This window comes from Strigops habroptila, chromosome 5 (genome assembly GCF_004027225.2).
Source record: "Strigops habroptila isolate Jane chromosome 5, bStrHab1.2.pri, whole genome shotgun sequence".
NCBI classification, from domain to species: Eukaryota; Metazoa; Chordata; class Aves; order Psittaciformes; family Psittacidae; genus Strigops; species Strigops habroptila.
In genome coordinates, this window is record NC_044281.2 from 27,360,937 (window position 1) to 27,371,729 (window position 10,793).

At 37.9% G+C, this 10,793-nt stretch overlaps 1 long non-coding RNA gene across 1 annotated transcript; it reads left to right on the forward strand.

Annotated features, from left to right (window-relative positions):
• The first annotated feature begins 2,719 nt into the window (after positions 1-2,719).
• LOC115608403 lies at positions 2,720-10,184 on the forward strand. The gene is made up of 3 exons (XR_003991532.1): positions 2,720-3,943; positions 6,363-7,327; positions 9,364-10,184. It is a non-coding gene; the product is annotated as an uncharacterized LOC115608403 (long non-coding RNA).
• Positions 10,185-10,793: the final 609 nt, after the last annotated feature.

Sequence of the window (10,793 nt, forward strand, 5' to 3'; positions counted from 1 at the left end):
ACGTTGCTTTCTTCAGTTCTGTAATGCTTTCCATGATAGTCATTACAGGCTCATTTATGAGGTACAGGAACTTTTTGAAGCAGATGGAATGAAACAGGCTGTCTTACTTGGTTGGTGCTGTGATTTGGTATTTGATGCCTTGTTTTGGTGATCTGACAGCAAAAAATACCTAGTGATTCCACAGAACAATTGACTTCTTTCTTGATGCATGGTTCAGCTATAACCGTGTATCCATAAGCTGTACTTTTGTCTTGCGGTATGAGGCATTAATCACAAAAACCAGGGAGGGGGCCAAAATGATGTTAAGTGATCTAGAATTAACTGATCAAATCGCATCACCTGATCCTGAGTTTTCCCACTATTCTGCAATACTGTCTATTTATGTGGCTATTTTGTCCTATAATTCCACCTGGAAAATGGCAAGCAATTGAGTAGTTGCGTCTGCAGTCTTGGTGCTTCAACAGTCTGGAGGTATAAATGGGTCTCTGTGTGAATTTCTGTTCTGTCAACATTTTGCCTTCGTACACTACAGACTTAAGCAATGTGTAGCAGGCGTTCTGTAATTCACAAGTTTAATGCACATGTCATACTGCGAAGACTCTAGGTTAATCCTCTTTCCTGTGGGAGCTAAACCAATCAAGTGGAAAGCATTGATGAACAGGAATCTTCACTTTTTTCCCTACTGCGTGTTGAAGGTACCCTTCTTATCTCCTGCTGATCTTGGCACATCCTATCATCTATAGGTAGTAGTTTTTGTCACTGTTGCCTGCTTTTAGACTTTGGCCTGGCCCTCTTATTTCAATATCTCAGGTATTTTATCTTTTATCTAAAAGATAAAATAAAAGATATTTTATCTGTTTATCTTAGTCAAGTTCGGAGCCCAAATTAGACTGTGAGGGCTTTTTGGAGAAGGAATTTCTAAGTGAAATCAATGAGTAATCCCAAATAGATATATATGGAAAGACTTCTATTAAATTTTGTTACCATTTTTAATGGCTAGAAATGGGATTGTATGGGATTTTTAAGGGGGATATAATTACTACGGAAATTGTTGGGTTGTGTTTTTTTTCCTGTAAGAAGGACTAAAAATTGCACAGCTAGACTGGTAAGTTTAGTTTTCCTTTGAAATACTTAAAAAGCTCTGCAGAAGCCTCAAGGCTTGGCTTAACTGGCAGTTAAGCAGTCCACCTTCTTCCTGAGGTTCCACCTCTGTGTTCCAGTCAATATGTAAGGCACAGCCAGATACTGATGGCTTCTGTCTGAAGGTGACTGTAGTCTACAAGGCAAAAGACAAACTACAGTGGATCAAAGAAAGATTTACCAGGGAAGCAGAGTCTGGTTGGAGGAGCAAAGGTTAGTGTCTTGGCATCACACAAAAAGATTACAACTGTGATACAGATAAAATGATAAAATTTGGCATCATCTGGGCAATGAGGTGGTTTTGTCTAGGGAGCAGCTTCTAACAGGCTTGAGAACAACTGTGGAGCGAAAGAAGTGAAGCTGATACCATCAGTGGCTTGAAATAAGTGAGGCATAGTATGCCATGAGAAGACTGCTGCACTCACAGGCAGAGGGCTAAAAGGGTGGTGTGGCTTCTTTTTGTTCATAGAAAATGAACCATTTAAGGAATAAAGTATGCAGGTCACTAGCAAATCTATTTGAAGCAGTCAAAAGAAATTAACTTGTCAATATTATTCTGGTCAGTTCCTGTACAAAATTAATTTTAATGTCATTAGTTTCCTACACAGAGGAAACAGAACATTGTCCTGTAGCAGCTGTTGATACTAGATTTGTAAAGCAAGTTTGAAATTGTAATTGTGAATGCTTCCTGCTCGTGTGCTTCTCTTTGAGTGAAAATAGATACAGAGAGCCTTTCTTTAGATGGATATTTTGGTGGTGCGAAGAGACCAGATTAAAGTAGTTCATGTTTTCGCTCTGAATGCTGGCAAAGTTTCATACGAGCAGAACTTTTCAATATCAGTGGCAAATGTTTTGTTCATCATGTTGCTAACACAATAGCAATAAGACTAAGTTATTTCTATGAACACATTTGTTACAATGCCTCTAAGACATAAAATGGAAAGGTTTAAGTAAGCTTTGACAAGTCAGTATCAGGAGTGGGCACATCCTGATAGATTAATGCTTTGGACTCCTTTGCTTTAAAGGGATTAAGTGGAAATTTAGCCTTTTGTTTGCTAGTATTTGTGAATGATAGTTACATGTTGAAAAATAAAATCCCCTGTGGAATTTTAGTCTCATCTGGAATTCGTAAGTTTCCTCTTAATTTTAGTCTCTGCTTTCTTTAAAGGCTGTGGCTAATGAAAGAGCTGTGAAAGTGGCTAAAAGGCATCCTGTGAGCTAGAAAATAATTGTGTTTTTTCCAAGAGCTGGCCATCATCAGCCAGTACTACTAATAAGGCTCCATCTTCTTTTCCAGTTACTGCTGTTCATACATGGAGATTCTAAATAAGGTCAAGTAGTGTGCTGAGGCAGAAGGAGATTCAGAGCATCCGTGGCTCCTCTTAACAGCGTAGATGTTATACAGCCAGCAAAAACTGTGAGTGCGATGCTTCACTGGGGCAGATGATAAGTCTGTACTTGTGTTCACTGGGTTAAAATACAGCTTGTTATCTAATGAAACTGGCCAGACTGCAAACTGACCCACATTAGGAGAAACATGCTTCACTGCCTTTCATGATGATCTGATTTGATTGTACTGGAGCTGCTACCCTGCTATCATTTTCTGTCAATTTTTGCTAGCCTGTTTGTTAAGTCAGGCATCATTTGGGTTGATTTGATAACAGGTTTCAATCACTGATAATAAAACTTTTCTGTGACAGATGACCCCAGATCCGTATCTCCTGCACAGTGTTGGCTGCAAGTAGAAAATGGGACTGTCACTTTACTTTTTCAGTGTTTTCTGTCTGGTTTAACAGACAATGTAAAAATCACAATAGGAGTGGCTTTATATCGTTAAATTAAAAGCAGGAAAAAGCTGAATTTTAAAATGTTGGCCAATAGTTCTTGCATAATTTGTTTCACTGTTTGCTTTATAGTTTGATGGATCCTACTACAGACCAGAATTTAAATTAGGCTTTTTTTTTTTTTTTTTTTTTGTTGTTGTAAAGCAAGTAGAGGTGTATTATAAAATGTAAGAGCTGTCAGAATTCATGTCTTAAGTATTTATTTAAATTGATCAGTTCTGCTTATTGAAAGTTAGGTTGATCTAGACCCTACTTCAGGGCTTTACGAAAGTAAAGACTAATATAAAGACCTAGGATTGAGAGAAGTTTTTTCATATTCACACACAAATATTAAACTTTTATGATTTCGAGGAGTTAATGAAAATTACAGTATGTTTTGCCTGGCATTTAACTCCATAGTGTTTGTTTAAACAAATTCTGAAGCACTGTACAAATGCGTACACCAGAGAACACATGGTGAAATTGAATTGTCCAGACTCAAAGAAATACTGAAAAGGAGTCATCTGGCATTAAACACAGAGTAAGTACAATATGCATCAAAATTTTCTCTTGGTTTCGTTAAATGTGAAAATCTTCACAGGCACAAAAGTCTGCTAGTTGCCGTTCATGACTGTGACTTGTACTTTAAAAAAACCCCCAACCTTTCAGTGTAGTAAATGATTACTGTTAAACTAAAGAAAGTGTTTTAAAGCAATCTCTTGGCTCATAGCAGTACTTAATTAGCATGGCATATCTGGTCACTTGGGTGAAAGTCTCACTCTAGGATACTTTTACAGAAGCTCTAATGCAGTGCTGGATGGACCAAACCTTGGAGGGTCTCCTGAGAAAAACCTGTGCTGGTATTGAAGACAAGTGCAGTCACTCGTATGGTCCCAGCAGGCTGTTATCAGACAATGTTACGAATCCCTATGAGGCTGGAATGTTACAGTATTCCTGCTTCACAGATGAAGCACAGAAAGGTAAAGTACAAAGATATTTAAGTACCTGAGTGTTTTAAAAGTAAGTACAAATGTACGTCTGTACAATAAATAGAATAGACTTATTTCAGTTGGAAGGGACTTTGAATGATCATCTAGTCCAAGTGCCTGAGCAATTCAGGGCTGACCAACTATGTAATTAAGGGCATGTCCAAATGCCTTGTCAACACTGACAGGCTTAGGCATTGACCACCTCTAGGAAGCCTGGTCCAGTGTTTGACCACCCTCTTGGTAAAGAAATGCTTCCTGACATCCAGTCTAAACCTCCCTTGATGCAGCTTTGAACCTCCTATTAGTATAAAAATACCTCCTGCAGTAGTGGCTTCTCCCCAGGTCAGAAAACAAGCAAATGTTGAGCTGAGGAATTAAACCTCAGTGTCAAGGTAATGCTCCTGCTAACTGCTGGACCAGCTTTCTCGTCAGCAAAGGGTCTTGCTTCTATGGAAATAGCCTCAGTGAGGGGCAAAATGCACACGAAGCACTGAGTGCAACCAAGCCTCAACCAACTCTGCCTTAACGATTTTCTATCAGGCGGTCTTCGGATCAATAGCTGTGCAACCCTTAAACTTCAGCGCAGCAACTAGTCTGTGTTTGATAAGATTTGGCCAGTACTGTCAGGCTGATGCAATGCCCCTACATAGGAGCAGGTAATTCTTTCTGTTGCGTTCAGATAGTTCATGAGATGACTTGTGCTCCTTTAAAAGCTCTCTTCAGAGGTGATGAGGCTAGTTGGCAGTATTTTAGTTATTTCTGCTACAGAAAAACATACATCCTGTTTATGAGATGTCTTGAAAACAGATTTCTGTGTCTCAGAAATACATTTCTAATGGCTCATGTGAGGATTAACTTTAGCTTTTGTCAGTGATGACAGATTAACATAATTTTGTACCCTTTTAGTTTCACAACTCGGCTGTGCCATTCAGAAGATATGTCCTTACATTCATTAGTAAAGTTCATTACTCCATAACCAAAACAACTTGTACTTTAAAGGAAATACTCTGTGTGATCACTACCAATTTTAATGTTTTAAAAGTTGCGGAAGGTAGTTCAATCTTGCATCTTTTGCTGTCCCTTTGAAGAAGCCTGGAGTTTTGTTTAACCCACAAGTCTCTATGTAGCCAAGAGGATACCTTTGTCTTCATTCAAGCTGCCTGTTGTATATGGATTATGCTTTTTTATGAAACCTGTGTTAGTCCTTTCCACAAACTGGCAGTTTCTTTCAGTGATACATATCTTTCACTTTCGACAAACTTTCACTGATACATACCTCAAGGCATATATCCTTGGTGATACACCTCCGTGTGTTTCTACTTTGCAGCCCCTTCCTTTCCATCTCAATGGTGTCTGTTTGTTTCTTAGTGTGTTCTGCTTGAGGATGCTTTTTCTAGCTTTACTTTCCCATGGGCTGTGTAGGAATGAACAATAATCATATAGCTCATATAAAGCAATTTATTAGTCCTTTCCTAGTGGTTGACCAATCCTCCACTGGCACCTTTGTGGGTGCAAGTGTCAAAAAAACAAACAAAAAAAAAATAATTAGGGAGGTATGTCAAGTTGTTGTCTCCAGAGTTGAGGAAAGATTGAGCAATTTTGTATTATTGCTGTTCTGGAGATGAAAGGAAATACACTTCCCAGGTATATCAAGATGCCAGACTTCTTCAGTCCTACATTAACACTCTGTTTAGTAAAGATACAAAATAATCTCTTTTCAATTAAAGAAAGGAAACAAACAAACACCCCCACCCCAAACCAACAAAACATTAGAAATAGAAAATGGAAATAGAAGAATACTACGGTAGACACCTACCAGTTAAACACTATGTACAAGGTATATCTGAGGTCCATTCCTCAATTGCTACTTCTCAGTAACTTTAGTAGAAGTTACTGCAACACTACAGTGAGAAAAGATTCTCCAGCCTCAGATGTGGTGATGCTTCTCTTTTGCTTTTCAGCTTAGTTCTCCAAGTACTTAAGTACTTATCACTCCCAGTATTTTTTTCCCCAATTATTATTTTTTGGTTTACCTCTTAAATAGCTGTCTTAGGATGTGAAATGCAGGAGCATGTGTAAAATACTTTTCTTGCACCTTGCTGAATAATATTTTTTTTCTAGCCATTTTCAATCTACAATTCAAGAGGAAGTATCTTGCTTTCCAGTGAAGGTACATAAAAGAAAACAGCATAGATTCTCAAAGAGATTGTGCAAAACAATCCTTTAGCCAGCAGAGGACTGTAGAACCATGTAACACGCAGTTACTGATGCAAAAACATTGAATTGCAGAGAGTAAGGGGAAACCCATGTACCAAACTATGTAGGTGAGACAGTCTCTTAAAAATGGTAAAATACTGAAAAGGGATGGCTCTTTTCTTTGTTTCTCATCAAAGAATTTAATTTGCCCCAGGTTCCCCTTGTCAGTGAAGATCTATGGGAATTTTGTTTACATTTTGAAGCACACTGCCAAGAAGAGTACTTCATATGGCAAGTATACTGAACCTTTTGGGGGAATGACAACGCTACAGAAATGGTGGTGCATTCCCTAAAGGAAAACATACTTCATTTGTTCAATGAACATTATGTCTGCAGAAACTAATGGCACAACCTCCTATTCAGTTTATGTAAAATAAAACAGGCCCATATGTTGCTGCTTTTAGAGTTTGGGTGTTTAAATTAAATGTTGTTTAATGAATATTCAAGCCCATTTGCTCAAAAGTTGTGCTCAGTGTAGCATCTTTTTCCTCTGTCTTTGATCTTACCTAGAGTATTAAGCCATTACAAGAGGGTGCTAAAGCTAAGGCATCTGTTTCTAACTAAAACTTGGATATTAAAATGCCAGAGCAGATGAGAGGGTAAATAAAGACATACAGTAAGAGGATCATATTATTTTTTGTCTTGTAATTAAGACTGAGAAAGGTTCGATATGCATGACATCCTTTAAGAAACAGGAACGTTCACAGTGCTATTGCAGCAGCTGCAGCTTGAGTATGTTATAGTGGTATATTCACTCCCCATTTCCTCTAGGAGTTAATTCAGTTTTTTCAGTATGTGTGGGCCAGATGCCTGCGCTGGGATGCCTCAGCAGACTGCTTTCTAGAGATGTCTGCATCTGTGTGGGACTATAGCCAGCTTCTAGATTGTCATGCCTGGGTGTGGGCAGGTTGACCAGAGGCATTCAGTAAAAGCTGGGATTCTCATATTGCTGGTAACAAGGTTTTATCTTGTTTTATCATCTGTCCCAAGGTGAAAGTCAAGTAGAAATATTAGTAGGCTGGAAGAAATCCTCTGGAGGTTGGATCTGTTCTATTGACTGCCCTGGTGAACAGTCTAGACTGTTCAGACCTGAAAAACATTGGACAATCTTCATCGAAGGTCAGTAACTGCACTGTGAGAGGTTACCTGAGTTGGAAAGGAACCCATGGCTACAAATAGGTGGTTGAATTCAGTCTCATTATGCATTAACTTGCATCTATTAAGTTTTAAATTCATGAAGGCACTCATGCATATGTTTAAATGCATGTATCTTTTGAAGAAAATCTCTTGACAAGACAAAACCTGAAATATGTACCTAAATATTTTCATGAACTTATCTCAGAGTCCACAAATTGACAGCACTAGCCTCTCTTTTTTTTTAATGGCATGGAAAAAAAATCTCATTAGAAGACAGCTGGAAGGTAAACACAAATCACAATAATTGGCTTTTACGTATTTTCATGAGGGTTCTTCAGATGCTTGTTTATACTGCACAAGTGCAATATTGTAGATATACAGTGAAGCCCTCTTCAGAGAATAATTGATACATGGATAAAATACTTAAAAACATTCCCTAATGCTGTAAATCTGAATGAAGGCCAAGACAACTACAAGAGAAAAACAAACGTACAAACCCTCAAATTCTTTAAAATTCTGTTGTTTGCTAGAGCTTCCCCAGCTGAACTAATTCCACTGTCTCTACTGTGCTGGGTTGTTAAGCATCCATTAGTGCAAGAACAGAACAAGAAACTGCGTGCCCAACGAGGCACCACCTGAAGAATATTAACCTGTTCCAGGCATGTCTTATACATAAAAATTCACCATTTATCTGTTTCTTTTAGAGTACTTGTTAGGGATTTCCAATTAGGAAAAGAAACCTCTACATAGATAAAAAAATTAATCAGGTTAACAATAGCATCACTTGTCTGCAGTGTGAACTTCTGGGATGAACCACACTTTAATTTCTTCTTGTACTTCAACAGGAAATTACACTGTTGTGGCTACTGTGCAATAAGCAGTGAGAGACAGTCCTAACCTGAAATACTGATTTTATTTATCATCTTAATTCTGAGCTCCTAAAACTTGCAATACATAGTAAAATATTTATTTTCTTTTAAAAACTTGATATGATTGAGAGAGTTGGTAGGATAAGTATTTTAAAAATGTAGCTCTATGTTAAACTCATTTCCTCTGGAATCTTCTGTTTATATTCAATGAGTACATATACTCACTATAGTGAAACAATTCTTTCTGATTTTAGCATTAATTATTTCTATGGAGCCAACCCAGGTGACAAAGGGAAATGACCTGTCTCTTGTTTGTCATTGGTGGGACTGTTCAGTGGTTGCCATCAGCTACTGTCTTCTAAACCCTCTGTGCAGAGGGGTAACAAAAACCCCAAAATGTTGTGATATTTTTGGAGTCAAACTGCACTGCAAGTGAGTATATATGCATGTGCGTGTGCTGAATTTGCAGATAATTTTATCCTTTTAGCGATAGGATAAACTGCCTGAGCAATTTTCTGTTCTGTTGATAGAATGACTTAAAGTACAGGTGGCTTGAAATCACTAGTAAATGGCTCCCCAAATCTCCAGTGTGTGTTTGACTTCAAGTTTCCAGAGCCTTCTATTGGAAAGCATCCTGGCCAGTTCAGTATTCAGAATTTAGCCCACAATTCCCATCATGTTTCTCTACATCCCTCCTTTTGAAGGGCTTTCACCTTCACCAGTTAGAATCTGTTTAAATTGCAGAGAGGAAACTATTCTCCAAACACCAGGAAAATATAAGACACTTGTTTTTCTTTTTTCCTGTCATGCTTTGAAACACACTAGCTTTTTCTTCCTCACCTTGCTTGTTGTCAGCTATAACAAACACAAACTGTCCCTAAGGAGAAAACAAACACTTGCTGTTGTATGCAAACACTCTATGACTTCATGACATCAGTGCTAATATGGCTTGTTTCAGCACCAATTTACAACCCATTCTCCTGCACTGTATGTCATCTCTTCCTGGCTATCTATTCTGCTTCTTCCAGGTTTGTCATATTAATCTGGCATCCACCCTTTTGAATGCTAAAATATGTTACCCCCCCTTTCTACAGTAGTGTGCATGTAAAAACATTGAAATATTTTTGCATCCTTCTTTACGCTATTTAGGAGAGATGAAAGAGGCTGTGAAGAACAATTGTACATCATGGATCTAGCCCTCAGGACAGGAATGATACTGATGACAACCTGTCGAAATGCTGAACTTTTGTTGTTTGGATGAGAGAAGAATGCAAATGAGGGATAAGGAGAAAATAAAAGCTTTGGGATGGGCAAGGGGGATTTTCCAGAGACAGAATAGCAAACATTGTCAGATCACTTGTGATTACAAGTCATATAGTCCTCTACTGTTGTGAGCCAGAAGTGTCTCTACCTCATTTACGCTCCTTCCCAAAGACATTATGATGTCTGAAAAAAAATAAAGGTACAGAAGGAAGATTTGCTTTATTAAAGTTTTAGAAAAGACTCTTGGATTTTACTTGCCTACTACCTGCTAGATGGTGTCTGGTTGTAGACTAAGAAAATTAATGCATTTCCATGACATTCTGGGTTTGTATGTATGATAAACTGACATAATTTAAAAAAAGATAAATTGGTTAAGAGGCAGAACCCCTTCCTGTAGATGTTCTTACTTGGTTTCAGTTCATCTTGTACCAAGTTATCTTAGCTTGATTAGACAGTTAAATCAATGCTGTTTTCTGTTGTAACTGAGACCTTTAGCACTTCATCTAATTACTGACAGTAGTAAGGCTGCAGTTGACTACTTTGGGGGGAATAAGACCTATTCTATATTATAATGCCTAGTTTGTGGGATGTATTTCCATGCTTTACTGTAGACAAAGAACCAATAGGGTGTAAAACCTATATTTTCTTTCTAGAAGACAGCCAGTAATTATGCAATTTCTGAAGAAACACATTCCCAGAGCCTACACAGGTGCTTGTGGGGGGGGAAGAATTCTGTTTTCCACACACCCTTTAGGCAACAGTGCAAATACCTTGTGCTGCTTATTCTTTATTGATTGTATAATCACTGTAAAAAGAAAAGTTGATTCTCTTCAGTCGTGCCTTTTTCTGTGCTGTTTCTCCTCCTTGTTTCTTTCCATTGTCTTGCAGGTAAGACATTAAAAGAAGTTGTATATGAGGAACTGAGAGTAATCGGAGCAGAGCAGTCTTTCTTGATTTATTACTTCATTCATTAATCCAAATATAAAATGCAATTTAGGACAAGGCTCAGAAATCCTCACTCTGACATGTTCTCACATATTTGATAAATGATTCCACTGGAAGAGGCTTGTAGGGCATCTGCAGTAAATTCTGCCGAGATCTATTTCTCACAACATTTTTACACTTTTATATCAAATTAGAGGATATCTTATAGGTAAGGGTAAGTGATAGGATTTCTATCACTTGGATGCATGTGGAAGAGTACAAGCAACGAGTACCATAAGAAAGCCACGTTTTTAGAACAGTCCCCTTGAAAATGAAATAGTCATTGAGATATTTGAAGACACTGATACAAATGTTTTCCTCTAACTATCCAA